Source organism: Pseudophryne corroboree, chromosome 1, assembly GCF_028390025.1.
Source record: "Pseudophryne corroboree isolate aPseCor3 chromosome 1, aPseCor3.hap2, whole genome shotgun sequence".
Lineage (NCBI taxonomy): Eukaryota > Metazoa > Chordata > Amphibia > Anura > Myobatrachidae > Pseudophryne > Pseudophryne corroboree.
Genome location: NC_086444.1, coordinates 646,219,400 through 646,246,377, shown reverse-complemented (window position 1 = coordinate 646,246,377; position 26,978 = coordinate 646,219,400). Strand labels below are relative to the sequence as shown.

At 45.0% G+C, this 26,978-nt stretch overlaps 1 long non-coding RNA gene across 1 annotated transcript in view; it reads right to left on the bottom strand.

Annotated features, from left to right (window-relative positions):
- LOC134905330 (uncharacterized) overlaps positions 1-26,569 on the bottom strand; it is a 93,448-nt gene extending 66,879 nt beyond the window's left edge. Inside the window, exon 1 of the long non-coding RNA XR_010175762.1 lies at positions 26,326-26,569. This is a non-coding gene — a long non-coding RNA (uncharacterized LOC134905330). The remainder of the gene's footprint in view (positions 1-26,325) is intronic.
- Between the last annotated feature and the right edge of the window lie 409 nt (positions 26,570-26,978).

The following is a 26,978-nucleotide window of genomic DNA, read 5'->3' as shown; positions in this document are numbered from 1 at the left end:
TCAGTGTCTAAAGATATTTAAAAAAGTTGGAGTTGGATGTAATTGAAAAGTCACATATTGAGTCCTGTTGTGCTTATTCTGAACCTGGTGGGAGTTTGTGCATCTGCAATGATTTCTATAAGTTGAATGTTTCTAAGGTCAATGCCTTTCCAATGCCTTGAGTGGATAAACTTATTGAAAGATTGGGAACAGCAAGATACTTAACCATTCTTCTAGGCTTCATCAAAGGGTATTGGCAAGTGCCATTAACAGAGAATGCCAAAGAAAAGACAGATTTTCCTGCACCAGAAGGGTTGTTCCAATACAAGATGTTGCCATGTGGGTTACATGGGCCACCCGCCACTTTTCAAAGGATGATGGATAGAATTCTAAGGCCTCATAGACAGTAGGCTGCTGCTTATCTAGATGATCTAGTCATCTATAGTCCTGATTGGCAATCTCACTTACCCAGGGTACAAGCAGTGTTGGACTCCATTTGTAAGGCAAGATTGACAGCCAACCTCAAAACATATTGTTTAGGGATGGAAAAAGTAAAGTATCTGGATGCATCATCAGCAGAGGTTTGAAAAATCCCAGCTTAATAAAACTGAACAATACAAATATGGCTATGACCCTTGAATAAGAAGCAGGTGAGAGCTTTCTTAGTAATCACTGCTATTATAAAAGGTTTATACCCAATTTTGCCACCATTGCTGTCCCACTGACAGACCTTACCAACAAAAAGTTATAGTTTAATGGAGTTCTGAAGCAGACAAAGCTTTTCAAGAGCAGAAAGTAGTAGTGTGTATCCAACCAGCTCTAATGATGCCTAATGTTCAAAAGGAATTTGTGGTGCAAACTGATGCATCGGATGTAGGGATATGTGCAGTCCTGTCACAAACCAAAGAGGGTGAAGAGCATCCTCTTATTTACCTAAGCAGAAAGATAAATGTGCATGACAGAAACTATGCCATGGTTGAGAAAGACGCATTGGCAATTAAGTGGGTATTAGAAACCTTCCGGTACTACCTGCTGGGAAGAAAATTTAGATTGATCACCGAACATGCCCCATAAAATAGATGTCTGAGAATAAAGAGAGCAGTGGGAAAATGCTGAGATGGTTCTTGGCATTGCAAAACTTAAAATTTTTAGTAGAGCACATGCCAGGATTCCAATTAGCCAATGCAGATGCTTTTTCTAGTGTTGCCCTCTCTCTCTGCTCACCAACCAACTGGACCTCTCTGTCAGACCTCCAGTCATTCGTGGCATCTCCTCCAGTACTCTGCTCTGCACTGCTCTCCGGGTGCTGCTGCTTCCTCTGTGGTCAGAACAGTGAAGCTTCCTGGTACAACACTCCTGTCCTCAGTGTCAGTCATGCTGCCAAGCGTCTGGCTCTGGGCAGATGTGTCCTCTCAGCCATACACGACTTACCCGCTCTCCTCCGGCACACTCTCTTAGCACGCTGGCTGCACTCTCCTCTCTCAGGCACAAGCTGGCTCCCAAGCAGTACTACACAGCTTGGCTTTCTCTCCTCACAGAGCTCTCTGCTGCCTCTCACCACGGGCTTCTCCCCCTCAAGTGCAAAGGTCATCCTGTTGCTGGGTCTCTGGATTTTTCTGCTTTTTGAGCGCCTCTGTTGAAATCCCCTGGGTCTTAATGCTTCCCTGGTAATTGCTGATATCACCAGGTAAGAGAGACAGTTAACCCCTGCAGTACTCAAGCTCTCTTGATCCAGGCAATGTTTACATCATAATGCAGACAGAAGTCTCTTGAATGACAATATCCTGGTCCAAATGATCCCTTTGTGGGGTACTACACATATGCCTTTGTTGTGGTGGGAGCACTAGGTCCTACCACTCTGAGAGTGGGAATCTGGGTGTTAGTTAGTGCCGAGAGGGTCTAGGATTTATTATATGTTTTTTTTCTCTGTACTGCACAATAAACCTAGTGGCGGCTAGATTGCTAGAAAAGCCTTGACTGGTGTGCTATTTTCCTGGCTGCTGCATATTTGGAGGTGCCCATCTACCCGAGGAGAGGACATTCCTACCTTGATCTCTCTTTTTCTCTGTCTCTCTCTATCTATAGATATAACATAGTAACATAGTCGGTGAGGTTGAAAAAAGACTAGTAGTCCATCGAGTTCAACCTGAATTATATTGCATTCCCTGTTCTATATAGGTCAAAAAGGCTATATCCTCGTATATCTTTTTCTGTTACAAATTTGTCTAACATATTTTTAAATTCATTGACTGAGTCCGCCATTACAACCTTCTCTGGCAGTGTATTCCATATTCGTATTGCCCTTAAAGTGAAGAATCCTTTCCTGTGCTGTGTACGAAATTTCCTCTCCTCAAGCCTTAGCGGGTGTCCGCGCGTTTTGTGTAGAGGTCTCTTAGTAAACAACTCACATTATACAGTAGCTCCGCATATTGCACCTTTATATATTTGTAAATATTAATCATATCTCCTCTTAGTCATCTAATTTCTAGCGTAAACATATCTAATCTAGAAAGCCTCTGCTCATAGTCCAGTGTCTCCAACCCCTTAATCAATTTGGTAGCTCACCTCTGAACCTTTTCAAGTTCTAATATGTTTCTTTTATAGTGTGGTGCCCAGAACTGTACTACTCAAGATGCGGCCGTACCAATGATTTGTACAATGGCAGGATTACGCTCTTATCCCTTGTCTCAATTCCCCTTTTAATGCATACTAACACCTTATTTGCCTTTGTTGCTACACTGTGACATTTTGTGTTGCTGCTAAATCTACTATCAATGAACACCCCCAAATCCTTTTCTAATACAGTTTCCCCTATTTTTTCCCCATTTAATTGGTAGGTTGCCTGTTTATTCTTAGTCCCAAAGTGCATAACTTTACATTTTTCCACATTAAACCTCGTACACCATTTCATTGCCCAAGCTTCCAGCTTAAATAAGTCACTCTGAAGAGTCTCCACATCCACATCTGACTTGGCACAGAACCCTACGGTATTCCACTAATTACTTTAGCCCAGGTGGAAAACATCCTATTAATCACCACACACTGTTCCCTGTTGTCAAGCCATGTATAAATAGTGTCTGCTATACCGAGCTCCCTTAATTTGAAAATCAGCCTCCTATGAGGTACTGTGTTGAAAGCTTTTGCAAGATCCAGATAAACCACATTTGTTGCATTACCCTGGTCTAGATTGTTGCTTACTATCTCATAGAAGCTAATCAAATTAGTTTGGCATGATCTATTTCTTACAAACCATGCTGGTTCTTATTAATAGCATGGGAGTTCTCCAAGTAGTCCTGTAGGCTGTCCCTTAGTATACTTTCCAATAGTTTCCCCACTATTTATGTCAGAGTAACCGGTCTATAGTTACCAGGATGAAGCTTAATACCCTTTTTAAATAATGGGACTATATCCGCTGTATGCCAGTTCTTTGGTACCATGCCTGATCTAAGTGACTCATTGAAAATCAGATACAGTGGCCTTGCTATTTCTGCATTTAGCGCCATCAGAACCCTAGGGCGTAGGCAATCTGGACCAGGAGATTTAGTAACCTTACATAGCAGACTTCTCTAGGGGACTGTTGGTGAGTGATCCCAATGTGGTATACTGCAGAGTGCAGCGTGGATGTGTTCGATCGAGTGGTGTGGATCAAATGAGATATGCCTTGACGCATTTCCCTGCCTCCTTTCGGTATCAGCGGCTACCTCAGAAGTGCACCAGCAACCGGGGAGGACCATTGCTATACAGCTGAATTATGTGGAGGGTGACTAATGATCAATAGTCCCCCAGAGAAGTCTGCATACATAAGGTTAAAAGCACCAGTAGCCGGAGAGGACAATTGCTCTGCAGTCGAAAAAGCTTGATGTGTGGTGAGACCACACTATATATTCCTATTAAGTCTGGCCAGACTAATTAATGTGTTGACTGAGTACATTGGATTCCTTTGTGGATACTGGATACGAAAGGTAATATTGGGTATTTATAAAAATGCACAAATTGCAGCTCATATTCTTTTTTGGATACTGAATTTAAAGGGAATCTTTTCTTGGTACCTATAATACTGTTAAATTGTGGTTTTTATACCAAGAGGAATAATTTTGTGTCTTAATATTGATTGTATCAGCTATAAGTTTTCACATAGCAATAAATGTAGCATTTAGAACAGCTCATGTGAAACTAGTTGATACAAAATTGACACATTTGCTGATACATAGCCAAGCTAGTCATAAAGTAGCAAAACAAACCAGAAAAGAGCTATTTTTGCTACATTCTCTGCTTCAGACCAATGATGTATAATCTATGTTACCAATTTTTTAGTGTGTAAAAAATTACCGGACAGTGGTTGTAACTTACTGTTTTATTTTGTATGTATATATATATATATATATATATATAAATATATATATATATATATATATAAACAAACAGGGGTCCCTGCACTCTCACAAACCACAGCCAGCTACTAGGGTGCCAATCAAAGTCAGAACCCCCTAAGGGGTATGACCAAAAGTACAATACAGTATTTTCCACATCCGTGGAAAGAATAGCACTCTCTAGATTTTAATCAACCAAGTGAACGATTTAATGTAAAGGTCAATCTCACAGTTCCATAAGGCGATTTCCTCCTCCAACGTTTCGGTCCACACCAGGACCTTTGTCAAGGAGTTAACAGCTCAGTCAGATGGGCAGCATAACATCACAGATCAACAGTGCAAAATAACTGGAACCAGAGATGCTGCCTCACCGGCCCCTGTTTTACACTAGCACTAATTGGTCTTTTGGTCACGCCCCCCCCCCCCTCATTGTGAAAGAGCTGTGGAACGCACCCATGGAGCGTAAATACGTCACTTCCGGTGTCCCCGGAAGTGTGTACGACAAGTATAATACATAAGAGGCAAATAAAATCAAATTTATGCACATGTGAAACATTACTTTTTTGGCCCAGAGATGGCTGCTGTGTATAGCGCTAGTACCAGTGTGTTTCACTGCCCACGGCGGAAGACCCCGGTATAAGCCAGAAGTGTCGCGTATCCATGGTGACCAAGTGACGCCAGAGTGTCACAATGCGCATGCGCCGCGCCGCTAACAGCACTGTGTCAGTCAACGGGGCAAGATTCACTCTGTACAGTGGAGGAAAAAAACAGCTCAATAAGTGTACATATGCAGCGGTGCTTAAGTTATCAAACGGCCAAACAATCAGATTGTTTAAATAGATAATGGTAAATGATGGATGTTATGAAAAGATCCATCACTGTTTATCTCCAGCGTCATGAGTGATTGATACGATGTGGCATATGAACTGTTATAAGTAAGCATATAGGATTACATGGGCTGGTATATAGGGGCCGATGAGGTCACAAGGCAGGGATCAATATACAGTGTGTAGGGAAAGAGGTATTTTCAAAACTAATCTACTGGACATAGATCAACAAGTACAAGCAGTATATGTTACATAGCAAAGAAAAAAACAAAACTTATTTCAAGAAGATGGACAACGGGTTATTTTCATTCATGCCCCTTGGGGCTATAGTGTCAAGTTTATATATCCATAAACTTTCCCTTTTCTTCAGTAATAGGGCACGGTCGCCCCCACGGGGCGGTGGTGGAATCCAGTCAATGAGCTTGGATCTCAAATCAGAGACTTGGTGTCTCAGTGTCATAAAGTGTCTGGCAACCGGTAGCACAGCAGTCCCAGAGGTGATAGCTTGGTGGATTGTGGTTCTATGATTCGCCATTCTGTCTCGGAACCGTCTGGTGGTCATTCCAACATAATATAGTCCGCATGGGCATGTTAGGATGTAAATTAGATGGTCCATAGAACAATGTAGTCGAAATTTTATGGTAATGGGTCTTCCTGAGTGGGGATGTGGAAATGTGGGGCCTGTTAGCATGCCCCTACACGTGGTACAGCCCGTACACCTGTAACATCCCGGGCGCCTCTCATGGAGCCATGTTGTGGTAATCGGTCCTTAGTTACCCGCCATCGGTCTCAGGAGAAGTTGCTTCAGGTTTGCTGCCTTCTGATAGGCCATCATCGGTGGAGGGTACTTCTTCAATTTAAGGTGATCGTCTGTAGTTAGGATGGGATAATTCCGCCGGATCGCCCCCCTGACCTTATTAGAGTGATTGTCATATGTGGTTGTAAAGACCATCCTATCCAATGCAGGAGCATCTTGTGTACCACTACTGGAAGATTCAAATTTCTTCCTCGCCTTAGTCAGACACCGCAGTACGTTTTTCCGCTCATACACCCGTTCCAGAAATCTGGAAGTCATCTCTGTGAGTTGTAGTTCCATGTGATCCTTGTTGGAATTATTCCGCATAACCCTCAGGAATTGGGAAATCGGCAAATTGCCCTTGAGGGCTGGTGGGTGTTGGCTACTTGGGAGGAGTAGAGTATTTCGGTCTGTCGGCTTCCTGTAAAGACTTGTGTTTATTCGACCTCCTTCCAGGGTGATTGTGGTGTCCAAAAAGTTTATTGTCCGTGAGTCAATCACATGGGTGAATTTCACTGGGTTGTCAAGGCTGTTGAGCGAAGTGACCATCTGGTTAAAGGTATCCATCGACCCTTTCCAAATCAGGAAGATGTCTATGAATCTCTTGTAAAACACTATCTGCGTGCCATACCGTGGTAGAATGTGTAGTTGCTCATACTCTGCCATGAAAGTGTTGGCATAAGCTGGCGCCAAATTCGATCCCATCGCTGTCCCTTCACGCTGCAGGTAATTCTTTCCTTGATAGGAGAAGTGGTTCTGTCTCAGGACCAGGTTTGCTAATTCAAGGAGAAAATCCACTGGTTTACCCATCGTGGGTAGTTCTTGCCAGGCTCTTGCCAATGCTTGTATACCTTGCTCATGGGGGATGATGGTGTATAGCGAGCAGACGTCCACCGTTGCCAGCAAGACCTCATCTAGGTTTTGGGGGAGGGCGAGCAGTTTCTGCAGGAAATCCGATGAGTCTCTTACGTAGCTATTCCCCTGTTGTACTATTGGCTGTAGAAAGGCATCTATATAGATGGCTAGTGGCTGGAGTAATGAGTTTCTGGCAGAGATGATGGGCCTACCTGGTGGGTGCATAAGGGTTTTATGGATTTTTGGGAGGGTTTACAGAATTGGGCAGACCGGATGTTCAACTGTAAGGAACTCGTGTGTGTTCTTATCAATGTGGTGTGCCCTGAGGCCGGTATCGAGTAGACGATCAACCATAACTTTAATCTCTGGGATTGGGTTATACTGTAGACAGGTGTACGTGGCTTCATCGGTTAACTGTCGTACATTTTCAGCATTTTAGTCAACCCAATCCTGCACAACTACTGCACCCCCCTTGTCAGCAGGTCTAACCACAAGGCTAGTGTCCTGTTTCAAAGAGGTGAGCGCCCTACGTTCAGCACCAGAGAGATTATCAAAACGTTTAGTGGGTGATGGTATGTGTACATCATGCTCAATAAGGTGAGTGAAGGTCTTTATGCTTGGGTTAGAGGAGATTGGATCGAATGTTGAGGGTTTACGGAATTGTATGTTGTCTTTGCCTGGGCTAGATGCAAAATGCTCACGTAATCTAAGTTTACGCCCAAATCGGTAAATGTCAACCATGGTATCAAACTGTTGGTGAGGTGATGTCGGAACAAATGAGAGGCCCCTCGAGAGGAGATTGGTAGTGGCTTCATCTAGTTTCTTCAGGTTGAAGATTAAGTTTTGCTCTTCTCTCTGCACCTGCGCCATGTATCTCCCCTTCCTTGGGTGCGGTCTCCGTGGCCTGCTAATGGGGGGAGGTTGGGGGTAATGGTATGATCTAAAAAAGGCCGGGATGGCGGACGACTATCTGATAGGTCAGTATCAGATGCTGAGGCTGAGGAGCCTGTATCGTTGAAGTATGGTTGTCTACGCCCCTGACGGCGGGTCCTGTAGGCCCTCTGGGGTCTGTTTGATCTAGTATCACCAACCAGCCACCTATATACCATGTGGTTCTGGTAATCCGATGTAACCGTGGAGAGTTTACTACGTTTAAAGGTGGTAATTTCCTTTCTATAGGTGTCTAGTTGGGTCTGTAACTTGTCAATGAGGTTAATAGTTTTGTCACTCTTAATGATGGCCAAATGTGCACTACCAAAAGCTTCTATTTGTGTTTTAATGTTCTTCAATTCGATACCAACCTCCACAATGACCAAGAGCATAAGATCAAGGGAGCATTTATTCAGGACTCCACACCAGCGACTACAGAAGGTGGGGTTGTTCCTACCTAATGTGGGGATGTTGCTTACTCTAAATCCACGTGGTATCTGTTTTTTTCTATAATATTCTGAAAGGAACTGCCCATGTAGGGTCAGGTCAACCTCTCTCCTTTTAAGTCTAAGAAGTTGATGATAAAGATCTGTCGGTGTCTCAGCGGGTAGTGTACTGAAATCTAACTGTTCAAATAGGACTTTGTCTGCATCATCGTCTGTGAGGGAAATAACACCATGTTCGGCTTGTGCTAACAGATTGTCAACAAGGAATCCCAATTGGCTCTGTGCCATCACACTGCCTATGCCCAGACAGTAAAGTAATATAATTCATACAGATACTTACCATACCTGGTATTCACCGTGGTCTCCCTACGGGTACTAGCCAGGCCCAGCACTGATTAGCTTCCAAGTTCGGACGGTATCAGGCTTGCCCAGTGCGGTATGACCGTAAGTATATCAGTGAATTAAGCCCGACCGTGTCCTAATTAGACAAAACAGTAACACTGCCACACAGTATTTAAATCCCTGAAAAGTGATAAATCTCAAGTCCAGTGTTTGCTAAACAATATTATATAATGCGGGGTGGGTGCAGGCAAAGAAACAATACAGTCAGACTGAAATGTTCCTAATTACAAAAACAAGGGTCCCTGCACTCTCACAAACCACAGCCAGCTACTAGGGTGCCAATCAAAGTCAGAACCCCCTAAGGGGTATGACCAAAAGTACAATACAGTATTTTCCACAGCCGTGGAAAGAATAGCACTCTCTAGATTTTAATCAACCAAGTGAATGATTTAATGTAAAGGTCAACCTCACAGTTCCATAAGGCGATTTCCTCCTCCAATGTTTCGGTCCACACCAGGACCTTTGTCAAGGAGTTAACAGCTCAGTCAGATGGGCAGCATAACATCACAGATCAACAGTGCAAAATAACTGGAACCAGAGATGCTGCCTCACCGGCCCCTGTTTTATACTAGCACTAATTGGTCTTTTGGTCACGCCCCCCTCATTGTGAAAGAGCTGTAGAACGCACCCGTGGAGCACAAATACGTCACTTCCGGTGTCCCCGGAAGTGTGTACGACAAGTATAATACATAAGAGGCAAATAAAATCAAATTTATGCACATGTGAAACATTACTTTTAAGGCCCAGAGATGGCCGCTGTGTATAGTGCTAGTACTAGTGTGTTTCACTGCCCACGGCGGGAGACCCCGGTATAAGCCGGAAGTGTCGCGTATCCATGGTGACCAAGTGACACTCGTCCGTGATTGGTTTGATTCGTGATGGAGGAGTGTCTGTGCACATTACTATAAAAACGCCCCAAACCATCCGAAACTCGTGGGTTTAGCTAGTGGAGAGGTGAGAGGAAGGTGTGTTAGGAGTTGGTGAGTTGTTTGGAGTTTTTGGCGGTTTTGAGGAGGTTCTTTGTGATTGTTGAGTGCTGTACTGTGTGTGTAAGTAGTCTTGTCATACTTGTTGTGTAGTTATTTAAAAGTCTGTCTAGTTTTTTGTCATTGTTTTTTATTTCACGTCTATTGTCATTGTTTGTGAGTGAGTGTGTGTGTGTTTGGTGTGTGGTGTGTGGTGTGTAGTGGTAGTGGAGGAGTGTGTTTACTGTTTTTTTTTCTCAGTGTTATTTGTTGTTTGTCCTGATTATGTCCCAGTCAGAGGTGAGTGTGGTGGAGGAGGTGAGTGAGAGGGAGGAGGTGAGTGAGGTGGAGGAGGTGAGTGAGGTGGAGGAGGTGGGTGAGGTGGAGGAGGTGAGTGAGAGGGAGGAGGTTAGTGAGGAGGAGGGGGAGGTTGTTGCTGCGGCCTCCAGTGATAGTGATGGTGTTGTGGCTCCGCAGCCACGCACCACTACAAAGACTGGCCGCAATGTAAAATTCAGCTATGCTGAAAATATGGCTTTGGTGCGGGAGCTGATGAGGCATCATCAGCAGTTGTTTGGCCATGATGCTGTAAAGGTGTCGTCACGCAGGAAGAGTGTTCTGTGGGGGAAGGTAGTTGCGGCTGTGAATTGTGAGGGTGTGGTGAGGCGGACCGAGGACACGTGTCGTAAGCGTTTCTACGACATAAAGCGACGTGTCAAGGCGAAGCTGGCCAAGGAGGCTAAATCAGCCCGCCAAACCGGGGGTGGATACCCCTTCCGTGCATCTTACCGTGATTGGGAGGAGCCTGTGCGTGCACTCATTCCGCCAGAAGTGGTTGGTGCCACTTATGTCCGGGATTCGGATCGGCCAAGGCAGGATGGTGAGGTTTTTTTTATTTTAAATAAACATCTGTGCTTTGTCCTTAGTTGTCTGAAATGTCTTCTAGCTAATTGTGGTTGTCAGTTTGTTCATTATTATAATGTGTTGGTGATGTAGTGCAGGCCTGGCCAACCTGTGGCTCTCCAGCTGTTGTAAAACTACAAGTCCCATCATGCCTTGCCACAATTTTGCTATTAGGGAATGCTAAAACTGTGGCAGGGCATGCTGGGATGTGTAGTTTCACTACATCTGGAGAGCCACAGGTTGGCCAGGCCTGATGTAGTGTTATTCTCAATTATGTATTTTTTAAACCTTTGTATAGTTGTTTTTTTGCGGTTGCCTTGTCCTTTTTCTGGTGTTTTATGCCAAAAGTAAATGTTTGTAGGTGTATTTTAAAGAAGTGTGATTTTTTTTTTTAGACATTTCATAGCATTTATGTTTATTGTGTGTTTTTCTGGGTTGTCCTTTGTGTGCTTCATGTGTTTTTTCATGCATATTTGGTTGTGATGTTTCCAAGTTTTCGCAGATATTTGTGGCTAGTGTTTTATTGCTAGCATCAAAAATTGGGAGCTTAGCGTGCAATATTGTGGTTGTGTCAAGCTACGACGTTTTGGTTTTAAGTAGTATTCTTTTTTAAATTATTTGCGTTAGTGTATGGATTATTTTGCAAATTTTTATCAAATTTAAATGATACACACCCAATGAAGTCAGGCAGAAAAGCATAAGCATCGTGTAGTTTACTTCTCATCAGGTACCACATATGTTTACAACATAATAAGGAATTTGCATAAACATATCAACAAAATAGTATGTTCATAAGTACATTCTTCATATTTCTACAGTACGCAAGAGAAGCAGCACAGCCAGGCCACATCCCACACTGCCAAGAGATGCAGATGGTGCCAATGCAGGTAAGATTTTACTGTAAACACATATTCTGCAAACACATAGAAACACAAAATGTTAATGTTTATCTTATCACATAGGTTCTTCTTCAGCAAATCCCCCTACACTAAGGAGCCCATCACAGGGCTCAGTTACTGTGGCTACGAGGCCACCCAAGAGACGCCGTCTTGAGGCAGAAGCTCCAGCACCAGCATCACCACCCCAACGGCGCATCTCCGCAGTGTCAGCCATGCCACCACTAGCTCTATTGGCCAGCCCACAAAGTGAGGATCCACAATCCCCTCAGTTGTCTGGTGAGTAAACATAACAATTACGTGTAAATAAGTTAAAAAACAGTGGGGTAGATTTATTAACCTGGAGAAGGCATAAGGAAGTGAAAAAACACTGATATGTGCAAGGTGATAAAGGCAGCAGTGCAAAATAAACACAACTGTGAATGTACATATTGAAGCTGTTTGCCTTGTGCCTTTATCACCTTGCACATATCACTGGTTTTTCACTTCCTTATGCTTTCTCCAGGTTTATACATCTGCACCACTGTTAGTGCAGAGCTAAAAATATTACACAAATGACCAGTCATCCTTGCAATAATCAACAACAACAACCACATGGTGTTAAGGTATTTTTTAGATGGTTAATTGTCAGATGTGATGTTGGCCATATCAACACATTTTGTTTGACATAAATTTTTGTGAAAAAACCTACATAAATGTTAAGTCTCATCCAATTGTTTGGCATGGCCAACATCACCAGTTCTAAACATAGGGCACCTTAATACTTTTTCACCCATTGTTAATGTGTACATTTTTGACCACTATATTTGTTAACGTTTTGGGCAGACCACTGACTGGCTTGAACAATGTATGAGTGTATTGGTCAACACATTTATTGTATTGTGTGTGTTGTTCCAAAGGAAGCTTCATACCCAATATGTAAATGTAGTAATTTGTATTTGTTAGAGTCCTTCGTGTTTAAACATTAATTATGGCTCAGAATCCAACTATTCCCACAAACTTTAAACAAATGAATAGTGAACGTTAGAAGGCACATATTTTTTAAAAAAGGTGAACAACATAGTTAAGTTGAGGCCACAATCTATTTAGCAATTACAACATTAATATTAAGAAGTAGTGCATGTTGACGTAAAACTATAGTAAGACCAATGCTACATATTTACTAAATAGTGGCTGTCTTCAACCCCATACAGACCCACCCATCATCACTGAGGATACCCAGCAGGAACGTGACCAGGAGACCTTCACACTCCACCTGCAGCCCATCGATCCGACCCAGCCAACCACGCCGCAGGACATACCCCAACCACCCCAAACATCACACAGCCCCCAATTGACCACAACACTAGTGGACACACAAATGGGCCCTGAGTTTTGGACCCGTTGTTCCACACAACAGGCGCAATACTGCGCAAGCCTCAACACCCACAGCCAATACCTGTCAAGTCTGCCCCATCATCTGCCTAGACTGAGTCGCAACTCAGGCAGACTTATAGTGCAGGTGGGCAGAATCGCTAACTCCATGGAGCAGATGAGGGCAGACAACAGCCAAATGCAATCAAACCTCCAATGCATCTTGGATGAACAACAGCTGCAGCAACAATCACTCATCCAGATCATCCAACATAACCAAATGATAAATGAGAACCTATCACGAATTATAGCAAACAACACTGCCGCTAATTCTCAGCTCACAGCAAGCTTGAACAATCTAAGTCAAAGCCTAAGTGTGTTGGCATCACACCATGTGACATCGAGCTCGGGGACAACTACACCAAGCCACACCCCAGTTCAATCCCCAGTTCGACGCTCAAGTCGAACCCACACCAACGAGCCAGCACAATCCTTGGCACCCAGCACACAAAAGAAAAACAAATAATAATGCGTGCACAGAATATGGTGACCATTAAAATGTTTATTTTTATTTTTTTTCATAAATTCGTGTGTTAAAATAAATAAATTGTTAACACGGAATATGTGTATTGTTTAATTCGCTCCACAAACCACCTCCACATTAGTGTCTTGGGCCAGATGTGTATTGGTATAAATATATTGGCTGCCCCTAGGTGTCCTCAGCTCAACGTGTGTCTAATCTATGGCACCCAGCACATTGGCCATGGCAGCAAGATCACAGAAAGCTACCCTGACTGCAGGCCACTGCGACTCCTGGGTAGGGAAGAAGAGAGAGGCATCTATGTGGCCATCCAAGACATCCAAAACCTGAGTGGACATTCCAAAATTAAAGGTGAGTGTCATGACCTGTAATCAATACAATACTGTGTTCTATTACATTACAGAAGCACCACTTAGACATAGACGTGTATGTATGTTTTAACTCACCTGAATTACATATTTCTAAAAGGTGGCCTGTGAGATACTAATGACATCACTAGTCACAGGCTGGAAGCTGCCAGTAGCCATAAAGTGCAACACAGGCAGGAGTTTGTGCAGGCCTGAGACAGAGCGAGAGCGTGCTGTCTCAGGGTCTAGGTTCAGTTTCACAAGGTCATACAGAGGGAAAATGTTATTTACATTTAGTCGGAGCATCTGTATAACATGTTCATCAGCAAATTTGTTATGGTTTAAACGCCCACTAAAACAACAAGCCATGGCCAGCCTACGCGGAACATGTACAACCTGCTGACCATGTTGATTTTGCTGGCCTGGGTTTATTGTAGCCTCATGGAGCAGTGTCAGGTATCCCCCAGCAAACAAGACAGCAGTACTACACACAGTACCAGCCATTTCAGATTGAGAGTGGTGAAAAATGTGTTGGGGCCCCTTTTAAAGGTCCAAAAAGTCAGGTGTGACTAATGTAGAATTGGCAACACATGTAAACACGCTTCTCAAAAGCAGGTCTACTTTTTTTAGGCTTTTTGTACGATTAGTATTTTTACACGGCCAAACATGCATTTTCTCGGAAGAGATTTAAAAAACGAATGGTTAGTAAATGACCGTGTTCAATACCTAAACAGCCGCATTTGACCGATGGTGTATTCATTCGTATTTTTACTACACAGCCGTAATAAAAATACGAATGCCCTCATCACTGCCATGATTTTAATTTATTAAATTCCCGAGATGACACTTTGAAGAAAAAACACCATCTCGGTCAAAATCTGGACCTTAGTAAATATACCCCATAGTGTTTTTCAAGAGATTCATAGACGACATCTTCCTGATTTGGAAAGGGTCGATGGATTCCTTTAATCAGATGGTTACTTCGCTCAACAGCCTTGACAACCCAGTGAAATTCACCCATGTGATTGACTCATGGACAATAAACTTTTTGGACACCACAATCACCCTGGAAGGAGGTCGAATAAACACAAGTCTGTACAGGAAGCCGACAGACCGAAATACTCTACTCCTCCCAAGTAGCCAACACCCACCAGCCCTCAAGGGCAATTTGCCGATTTCCCAATTCCTGAGGGTTATGCGGAATAATTCCAACAAGGATCACATGGAACTACAACTCACAGAGATGACTTCCAGATTTCTGGAACGGGGGTATGAGCGGAAAAACGTACTGCGGTGTCTGACTAAGGCGAGGAAGAAATTTGAATCTTCCAGTAGTGGTACACAAGATGCTCCTGCATTGGATAGGATGGTCTTTACAACCACATATGACAATCACTCTAATTAAGTCAGGGGGCGATACGGCGGAATTGGCCCATCCTTACTACAGACGATCACCTTAAATTGAAGAAGTGCCCTCCACCGATGATGGCCTATCGGAAGGCAGCAAACCTGAAGCAACTTCTCCTGAGACCAATGGCGGGTAACGCAGGACCGACTACCACAACATGGCTCCATGAGAGGCGCCCGGGATGTTACAGGTGTACGGGCTGTACCACGTGTAGGGGCATGCTAACAGGCCCCACATTTCAACATCCCCACTCAGGAAGACCCATTACCATTAAATTTCGACTACATTGTTCTATGGACCATCTAATTAACATCCTAACATGCCCATGCGGACTATATTATGTTGGAATGACCACCAGACGGTTCCGAGACAGAATGGCGAATCATAGAACCACAATCCACCAAGCTATCACCTTTGGGACTGCTGTGCTACCGGTTGCCAGACACTTTATGACACTGAGACACCAAGTCTCTGATTTGAGATCCAAGCTCATCGACTGGATTCCACCACCGCCCCGTGGGGGCAACCGTGCCCTATTACTGAAGAAAAGGGAAAGTTTATGGATATATAAACTTGACACTATAGCCCCAAGGGGCATGAATGAAAATAACCCGTTGTCCATCTTCTTGAAATAAGTTTTGTTTTTTTCTTTGCTATGTAACATATACTGCTTGTACTTGTTGATCTATGTCCAGTAGATTAGTTTTGAAAATACCTCTTTCCCTACACACTGTATATTGATCCCTGCCTTGTGACCTCATCGGCCCCTATATACCAGCCCATGTAATCCTATATGCTTACTTATAACAGTTCATATGCCACATCGTATCAATCACTCATGACGCTGGAGATAAACAGTGATGGATCTTTTCATAACATCCATCATTTACCATTATCTATTTAAACAATCTGATTGTTTGGCCGTTTGATAACTTAAGCACCGCTGCATATGTACACTTATTGAGCTGTTTCCCCCCCCCCACTGTATAGAGTGAATCTTGTCCCGTTGACTGACACAGTGCTGTTAGCGGCGCGGCGCATGCGCATTATGACACTCTGGCGTCACTTGGTCACCATGGATACGCGACACTTCTGGCTATATACCGGGGTCTCCCGCCGTGGGCATTGAAACACACTGGTACTAGCGCTATACAGAGCGGCCATCTCTGGGCCTTAAAAGTAATGTTTCACATGTGCATAAATTTGATTTTATTTGCCTCTTATGTATTATACTTGTCGTACACACTTCCAGGGACACCGGAAGTGACGTATTTGCGCTCCATGGGTGCGTTCCACAGCTCTTTCACAATGAGGGGGGCGTGACCAAAAGACCAATTAGTGCTAGTATAAAACAGGGGCCGGTGAGGCAGCATCTCTGGTTCCAGTTATTTTGCACTGTTGATCTGTGATGTTATGCTGCCCATCTGACTGAGCTGTTAACTCCTTGACAAAGGTCCTGGTGTGGACCGAAACGTTAGAGGAGGAAATCGACTTATGGAACTGTGAGATTGACCTTTACATTAAATCGTTCACTTGGTTGATTAAAATCTAGAGAGTGCTATTCTTTCCACGGCTGTGGAAAATACTGTAATATATATATATATATATATATATATATATATACACACACTGCTCAAAATAATAAAGGGAACACTAAAATAACACATCCTAGATCTGAATGAATGAAATATTCTTATTAAATACTTTGTTCTATACATAGCTGAATGTGCTGACAACAAAATCACACAAAAATTATCAATGGAAATCAAATTTATTAACCCATGGAGGTCTGGATTTGGAGTCACCCTCAAAATTAAAGTGGAAAAACATACTACAGGCTGATCCAACTTTGATGTAATGTCCTTAAAACAAGTCAAAATGAGGCTCAGTAGTGTGTGTGGCCTCCACGTGCCTGTATGACCTCCCTACAACGTCTGGGCATGCTCCTGATGAGGTGGCGGATGGTCTCCTGAGGGATCTCCTCCCAGACCTGGACTAACGCATTCGCCAACTTTGGACAGTCTGTGGTGCAACGTGGCATTGGTGGATGGAGCGAGACGTGATATCCCAGATGTGCTCAATTGGATTCAGGTCTGGGGAACGGGCGGGCCAGTCCATAGCATCAATGCCTTCGTCTTGCAGGAACTGCGGACACACTCCAGCCACATGAGGTCTAGCATTGTCTTGTATTAGGAGGAACCCAGGGCCAACCGCACCAGCATATGGTCTCACAAGGGGTCTGAGGAACTCATCTCGGTACCTAATGGCAGTCAGGCTACCTCTGGCGAGCACATGGAGGGCTGTGCGGCCCCCCAAAGAAATGCCACCCCACACCATTACTGACCCACTGCCAAGCCGGTCATGCTGGAGGATGTTGCAGGCAGCAGCATGTTCTCCTTGGCATCTCCAGACTCTGTCACGTCTGTCACATGTGCTCAGTGAGAACCTGATTTCATCTGTGAAGAGCACAGGGCGCCAGTGGCGAATTTGACAATCTTGGTGTTCTCTGGCAAATGCCAAATGTCCTGCACGGTGTTGGGCTGTTAGCACAACCCCCACCTGTGGATGTCGGACCCTCATACCACCCTCATGGAGTCTGTTTCTGATCGTTTGAGTAGACACATGCACATTTGTGGCTTGCTGGAGGTCATTTTGCAGGGCTCTGGCAGTGCTCCTCCTGTTCCTCCTTGCACAAAGGCAGAGGTAGCGGTCCTGCTGCTGAGTTGTTGCCCTCCTACGGCCTCCTCCACATCTCCTGATGTACTGGCCTGTCTCCTGATAGTGCCTCCATGCTCTGGACACTACGCTGACAGACACAGCAAACCTTCTTGCCACAGCTCGCATTGATGTGCCATCCTGGATGAGCTGCACTACCTGAGCCACTTGTGTGGGTTGTAGGGAGGTCATACAGGCACGTGGAGGCCACACACACTACTGAGCCTCATTTTGACTTGTTTTAAGGACATTACATCAAAGTTGGATCAGCCTGTAGTGTGTTTTTCAACTTTAATTTTGAGGGTGACTCCAAATCCAGACCTCCATGGGTTAATAAATTTGATTTCCATTGATAATTTTTGTGTGATTATGTTGTCAGCACATTCAACTATGTAAAGAATAAAGTATTTAATAAGAATATTTCATTCATTCAGATCTAGGATGTGTTATTTTAGTGTTCCCTTTATTTTTTGAGCAGTATATATATATATATATATATATAGAGAGAGAGAGAGAGAGAGAGAGAGAGAGAGAGAGAGAGGATAGTATAGAAGTGGCACTCTTGGTCCATGCAGCAATGCCGGGGTGCCCTCCACGGATATTTGTATACTGAACCTGTGTCCTCAAGGCAAAGGAGAGGCGGCACTCATCCGGTCTTTTTTCAAAAGGTGAAAAGATGCTGTTTAATCACAATGTTTCAAAGCATTAAGAGCTTTTTCATCAGGTGCATAATTTTTTTTTAATACTGTTGTGTTTTTGTTTCCTCTCTAGTAAACACTGATGAGAAAAATTTGTTCAATATTTCAGCTTTTTCATTGACTTCATTTATCAGGAATCCCAGTTCGCTTTTTAATGGTCTTATATTCTCTTTTTTTAGCCTCTTACCATTTATGGACTTAAAGAAATTTTTAGGGTTAGTTTAACTCTCCTTAGCGATTTGCTTTTAGTTTTCTATTTTAGCTGCTCTGATTTCCTTTTTGCATTTTTTGTTACAATCCTTGTAGTACTGGAATGACTCAACCTTCCCGTCTGATTTGAAAGCTTTGAATGCTCGCCTCTTTTTATCCATTACTTCCTTTGTTCTCGCGGGAGCACCGAAACAGGCTGTCAGGGTCATGATAATGGAGGAATGTCTCTCATGCTGTTCTGGATGTTGATCCTAGTGCATGTAATGTACAGTATACTTGTACTATGCACACTGAGCTACTTTATGTATAATGCACTGTATGTACTTTATGGAGTAAATAATCAAACTCTATGCAAATGGATGTGGGGATCTTTTGTCTCCTGTTGGCTCAATGCTGCTGAAGATAACTATGAATATGTGTTTTGTCAGATCCGGCACTCAATACATTGGATGTACTGTATGCACTTTATGGAGTAAATAATCAAACTCTATGCAAATGGTGTGGGGATCTTTTGTCTCCTGTTGGCTCAATGCTGCTGAAGATAACTATGAATATGTGTTTTGTCAGATCCGGCACTCAATACATTGGATGTACTGTATGCACTTTATGGAGTAAATAATCAAACTCTATGCAAATGGATGTGGGGATCTTTTGTCTCCTGTTGGCTCAATGCTGCTGAAGATAACAATGAATATGTGTTTTGTCAGATCCGGCACTCAATACATTGGATGGATCAGTGTGCTATTTCCTCTCAGCCTCTCTCTCTCTCTCTCTCTCTCTCTCTCTCTCTCTCTCGCTCTCTCTCTCTCTCTATATATATATATATATATATATATATATGCACACATAAAATATTCTATAGGGTGGTTTGGATGTTTTATGCTAAGCTCACATGATATGGCATTGGTAGGGGAAGTGTAATGAGAACAGAAGTGACTTGTTTTGAAAACATCAGTTTATATCAGGTATCATGCCTTTTTAAGCTTGTTGCTCATTGTAGATGTTACTTAACATGAAAAAATGAATAATGTCTCTTAGCCTACTGTAAATACAGACTAATATGCTATAATCTAAAGGAATCTATATTATGGCCCCATTACCCACAAAAAGGCAGTAGGGCCTTTATGATAACTATCGGTCTGTGAGTCGCCCCAGAGGTGGAACTAGAGGCAGTGCAGCCAGTGTATTGCATCTGGGCCCGCTGCAGTGAAGGGGCCTGCAGCATTACAATGAGTCATATTGATTCATTATACTGTATATCACCACTTGCCTACCCCCTAGTAACATAGAGCAGCTGACTGAAGCTGAACTGGCAGCTGCTTTCTGTGGTCCAGTTGGAGGGGGAGGAGGGATCACAATCCCGGGTCCTTTCCCAATTTTTCCGACCCCAGCTACAGTACCTTATTGAGTCTGTCCTTACCGCTGGTGCTGGGGATCTGACATCACAATCTCATGACCTTCCCCATCATTAACCCAAGGGGGATCCACTATCCATGTGCCGCAGTGCTTGGCACAGATACAAAAATTGTAATACTGCCTTTCTCCCAATGTTGTCACCATCTCACTGGCATCACCCTCTCCTCGTCAACCACTGCTGTCACCCTCTTATTTTCATCACCCTCTTCCTGTCACCCACCACTGTCACCCTCTCACTGTTACCCACTGCTGTCTCCCTTTACCTGGTATAACCCTCTCCATGTCACCCATGGCTGTGACCCTCTCCCTGACATCATCCTCTCCCTTTCATCCACTGCTGTCACGCTCTCTCTGGAATCACCTCCCTGTCACCCACTGCTGTCACCCGTAGCGTTCACGCTCTCTCTGTGAGCCACTGCTGTCACCCTTTATCTGGTATCACCCTCTCCATGTCACCCATGGCTGTCACCCTCTCACTGACATTACACTCCCTGTTACCCACTGTTGTCACCCTCTTCCTGGCATCACCCTCTCCCTGTCACCCACTGCTATCATCCTATCCCTGTTATCCCCCTCTCCCTGTCACCTACTGCTAACACCCTCTCCTTGGCATCAACCTCTCCCTGTCACCCACTGCTGTTACCCTCTGCTGTCAACCTCTACCTGGTATCACCCATGGTGTCACCCTCTGCCTGGTATCACCCTCTCCCTGGTGTCACCTTCTCCCTGTCACTCACTGCTCTCTCCCTCTTCTTGTAATCACCCAACATCTCTCCCTGGTATTACCCTCCCTGTCAACCTCTCCCTGTTCCCCACTGCCTGTTACACTCTTTTTGTCACCTCCCTCCCTAGTACCCACTGTTTGTCACCCTCTCCCTAGCGCCTACTACTAGCTGGTGTCACACACTCACTATCACCCACTACTGTCACCCTGTTACCCACTGCCTCTCCCTGGCACCACTCACTGCCTCTTCCTGGCATCACCCACTGCCTGTCTCCCTTTCTCCAGTGTCACCCACTGCCTTTCCCTGGCATCACCCACTTACTCTCCCTGGTATAACCCTCACTGTTAACCTCTCCCTGTTACCTCCTTCCTGTCACCCTCTCACTATAACCTGATCCATAGTTCCTATTGCCTGTCACCCTCTCCCTAGTGACCACTGCATCTCCCAGGTGTCAACCATTCACTGGCAACCACTAGTGTCATGCTCTCCCTGTCACCCATTGCTGTCACTCTCTCCTTGGCATTACCCTCTCCCTCTCACCCACTGCTGTCACCCTCTCCATAGCATCACCCTCCCCCTGACACCTACTGCTGACACCCTAACTCTGGCATCACCTTCCTATCACCACTGCTGTTTCTCCCTTCTTGGTATCACCCTCTCTGGGTGTCACCTTCTAGCTGTCACCCACTGCTGTCTTCTTCTCCTTGTAATAACCCACTGCCTCACCCTGGCATTACCCTCCCTGTCAAACTCTCTCTGTCACCCATTGCCTGTTACAATCTCTTTGTCACCCCCTCCCTAGTACCCACTGTCTGTCACCCTCTCCCTAGCACCTACTGGCCATAGCTGCTGTCACACACTCACTATCACCCACTACTGCCCCCTCTCCCTGTCACCCACTGCCTCTCCCTGGCACCACTCAATATCTCTCAATTTGACTCACTGCCTGTCACATTTTCCCTAGTGTCACCCATTATCTCTCACTGGCATCACCCACTGACTCTCCCTGGCATAACCCTCACTGTTAGTTTTTCCATGTCACCCACTGCCTGTTACCCTCTACCTATTACCTGCTCCCTAGTACCCACTGCCTGTCACCCTCTCCCTAGCACTCACTACCTTGCCCATGTGTCATACACCCACTGCCTTTCACCCTCTTCCTGGCATCACCCACTGCCTCTTCCTGCTGTCTCCCTCTCCATATCACCCACTGCCTCTTCCTGACACCATTCACTGCCTTTCCCCATCATTCACCACCTCTCCCTGAGGTCACCCTCCCTGTCACCAACTGCTTCTCCCTGGCACCACTCACTGCCTCTCCCTGTCACCCACTGCCTTCCTTTGTCACCATCTGCCTGTCACCCTCTTCCTGGCATGACACATTGCCTTTCCCTGGTGCCACCTTACTATCTACCTCTCCCTGTCACCCACTGCCTGTCACCCATTCCCTAGCACCCAATGCATCAATCTGGTGTCACCCTCTCTCTGTCACCCTCTGCCTCTCCCTGGCACCACTTACTACCTCTCCATAAAAAACTGGCTCTCCCTGACACCACTCACTGCCTACTCCTGTGACACCCACTGCCTGTCAGCCTCTCCGCCACCCACTGCCTCTCTCCATCTCCATCACCTTTTCTATCACCCACTGCCTGTCACCCACTCCATCACTCTATCTGTGTCACCAACTGTCTACCTGTTACCCTCTCCCTGTCACCCACTTCTGTCACCTTCTCCCTGTCAACCACTGCCTGCCACTCTTTGAATCATCCACTTCCTCTCCCTAGCATCACCTACTGCCTCTCCATGGTACCACTCAACGCCTCCTTCTGTCACCTGCTTCCTCTTCCTGTCACCACACTGCCTTGCACTATCACCCACTGACTGTCACCCTCTCCCTGGTATAACGCACTACTTATACCTCTCCCTGGTGTCACTCAGTGCCTCTCCCTGGCATCACCCTCCCTGTCAACCTCTCCCTTTCACCCAGTGCCTCATCCTGTCACCCACTGACTGTCACTCTCTCCCTGGCCCAACTCACTGCCTGTCCCTGCCTGTCACCCTCTCCCCCACTGCCAATCCCTTGTGTCACCCACTGCTTCTCCCTTGCACTACTCACTGCCTCTCCATGGCACACACTGCCTCATACTCTCTCTGTCACCCACTGCCTCTCCATGGCATCACCCACAGCCTCTCTTCATCAACATTTATATTACTAACTGCCTGCCAGTGCCACCCACTCCATCACCCTCTCTCTGTCATCAACTGCCTCAGACTGGTGTCACCAGTTCCCTGTCTCCCACTGCCTATGCCTGGCAGCACTCACTGCCTCACCCTGGTGTCACCCTCTCCCAGCCACCCACTGCCTATCACCCTCTTCATCACTCACTGCCTCTCCCTGGCATCACTCGCTGCCTCATTCCATCACCTTTTCCATCACCCACAGCCTGTCACTTGCTACATCACCCTTTCCCTTTCACCCACTGCCTGCCACAGTCGCCCTTTTACCCAATGGCTCCTTGTCCCTCAATGCAGGATACCATCTCCCTGTCACCCTTTCCTGGTCACCCACTGCCTCTTCCCGTCACCATCTTCCCATCACCCACTGCCTCTTCCCATCACCCACTATTCTTCCCATCACACACTGCCACTCCATGTGACCCACTGCCTTGCCCTGTTACCCAGCGACTGTGGCATAATGTGAACTTGGTGTGGGGCGGAGGAGGGGGGTGCACAATGCATATTTCTGCACCTGTGCCTACCACTCACAAATTCCACCATTGAGTTGCCCATATTAGTTATAGCTACATTAATGTAATCCATTTAACAAATGAGATTATATACTGTAGGCTATTTGGAACATTATCTATTTCCCTCTGGAAATGATTGCATCTGTTGATCTGCATGGACACTTGACATACTGTAATTATTTTCTTATATATTTGACATTAGTCATGAGCTCTCTGAAATGAACTTTATAATATGGAATCATTAACAACCTGGTTCAATTTTTTATACGTTCACTCATTATTGCATAAATCTGGTACCAGTGTTATATGTTTTTACTTTTTATGTGTTTGCATCTTATAATTTTATAATGTTTTAGGGAAACCATTATACACAGAGGAGGATTGAGAACACACAGGAAGATTTTTTCTTGATATTCCTGAATACTTTCAATGTAATTATCCCTGATAAATTTTAGAGAAAACTTTAATTAAAGTTATGTTTTAATATAAATTAATTTTAAAGAGTGCCCCCAAAAAGAGGTTTCACTTCTTTGTATCTCTGTGTTTATTTAAGTTAATTCGATATTTAAACCCTGGGGAGCACCACCAATGAAAATAATGCATGTGCTGTATTTTGTTATGTGAAAAAAAATATTTCAAAAAGTCTAGTGTAGGCTCAAACCCCAACCACCTGGTATAATTTTATATTGTGTTAGATTCAGAGCTGGTCCTAGGCATAGGCAAACTAGGCAAATGCCGCCCTAGGGCATTTGGAATGCCTAGGGGCACAAGCAGCTTCTGCTGATAAAAATTATATGCGGCATGCCTATATTCTGTGTGTGACTGCAGCTGTATCGGCATACGAAATGCTACATTACAGTGTATTCCTGGAAATCACTGTAATGTAGCATTTCATATGCAGATACAGCCACAGTCGCACACAGAATATAGGCATGCTGCATATAATTTTAATCAGCAGAAGCTGCTTGTGCATCATAGTCACATATCAATGCAAATTAGATGCATTTTCAGCAAAAGAGGTGCTGACGTTAGCAGAGCTGGCCTAGAGCTGCCAGCTGACTCACGCCAGGCATCTCCTGCTGCATGGCGTATTTGAGGCAAGATCTATGAGTACACATCTGTATCCAAGCAGAGGCAGAGGTAACATTGTTAGCGGGTGTGTGAGTGATGTGTACGGGTGGGTTGGTTGTGCAATAGTGTTCGGCATATGTGTAAGGCGCATCATTTTTATAAGGACATTAATAATGTGTGTCACATGTGTAAGGGGCATTACTGTGTGGTATTATATGTATAAAGGCATTACTAATGTGTGGCATTATGTGTATAAGGTGCTCCACTGTGTGGCATAACATATAGAAAGGGCACTACTGTGTGGTCTAATGCGAATAAAGAGCAATATGCCTATATAGTGGTTGCTGCTATTATTCAGGGTGCTGGGGGAAACAAAATGTGTGTTTTTTTTCCTACAAAGAGCAATATGGTTTAGTGTAATGAGAATAAGGAGCAATTCAGTGCAATGTAATGTGAATAAGAGCCACTACTGTGAGGAGTAACGTATATAAGGTAAAGTGGTACTACTGTGTGATGTAACGTGAATAAGGGACACTATCGCATGATATAATGTGAACAAAGTTGCACTACTGTGTGGCGTCATTTGAATTGGGGGTATTATTGTGTGGCCTTCCCAGCAAGAACATGCCCCTTTTAGGGTTGTGTGTTGAATGTGCGCACTGTTCCTATTTAAAAGATAGGGGGTAGGAGCACCAAAATGAGGACACTTATGGGTGAGGGTTGTTTGTGCTGGGAAAGGGGTGCAGGGTCAGAGGCGGAACTAGCGGCGGTGCTAGAGAGTACCAGCCAAAATCTTGCCTAGGGCATCATATTGGTTAGGGCCGGCTCTGGTTAGATTAATAAATATACTGGAAAGGCTTCACTAGATCTCAGTTGCATGCAATATGGACACTACTACTCATACCACATATTGATTGCTTAAGGGTTTCTCCCACAGAATCCAGGAGAGTAGGCAAGTACTGCATGTTCAACATGTGGTTAAAAAAAAAAAAGTATTTTTATGGTAAAATTACAGATCATTGATTACTATAGGGAATATTTCAAAGCAGATTGTTATTCCTTATATATTGGAGTGTGACCAATGACCTCTATTTTCACAGGTGACAAGGCTACATTCTCTTGGTCAAGACCAGAGAAAAAAGAATCTATGCTTTTCAAATTTGGACAATGAAACAAATTTGAAATATGAACTTTGTATCACATAGAGTTTTGTACTTGACAATAAAATCTTCCGACATCAGTTTGACGGGATTCTCTCAGTCCAATTACTACATTGTGAGTAGACCCTGCTCCTCTTTTTATGTTACGTTGTTGATTAGACATGCCCACACTGGGCAATTAGCCTGAAATCACAGAGGAGGTGATATATCAAGCAGTGAAAATAGTGGAAACGAGTCATGTTTGAAAATATGATAAAAAGTTGTTTGCTCGGGGGCGTGGCTTGGCTGCTGAAGGAGGCAGCAGCACTTCGGGAGAGCTCTGATGATTTGGGGCTTAAACACCCTCTAATAGCCCGTATTTCCAACCCTTTCCTCATCAAGGGGCTCCCCTGTCTGCCCCGGCCCCTCTGGTGTGCCCTGTAGGAGCCGTGGAATCGGGGAGCAGATCGTGGAGCTCCCGCGGATTGCGGCCTGCAGGTTGCCATCAGACCGGGGCCTGGATTAACTGCCCGGACCGGCGCTCACTTCCAGGGCCGCGGGAGTGCATCGCGGACTCACTTCTTACCCTCTACAGCCCTTATCATCGCGGGACCCGCCCGGAGGACATCTCCTGCTGCCCCGGCACTCGTAGGCTCTCCGGGATCGCCGGGGCCGGCGGCGGCAGAGGGAGCCGTGGGACGCCCGGCGGCCATCTTGGAGGAGGCATCCGCATTTCAGACCCGGAGGTGTACGGGGGGTACGACCCCTGGGATCCGTTGGAGGCTCTGGGGTAATATTGCAGTGCTGTGTCTCCAGTGGGGGGTAAGTGATCTGCCGCCCCGGGATCACAGTGGTGCCCCCTTATTACAACACAGTTTCTGCTCTTTTTGGAACCAGCACACCACCACTAGCATCTGTCTCCCCAAGCAATTAGTTACCTCGTGGACAGATTAATCCCTCGTGGTTACAGTGTTGGTGCCAATTTATGACACTACGTGCCAGTTAATACTGGCCTTACCTGGCTTTGCACCGGCACCTGTGGCAACTGCTCACACTTCCAGCACAACTGCTCCAGCCTCTGACTTGCCTTTCCTGCCTCCCCCCACACTCCAGTGCGCAATTACTTCAATTCTCTAGCTTCTAGCTGCCATATATATTTTATTCCTCTTATCTACGTTCCGTGGCTGCCCCCAGCGGAGGATTTCTCTGCAGCTATGTGAGCACTCTTCACCATTTCTT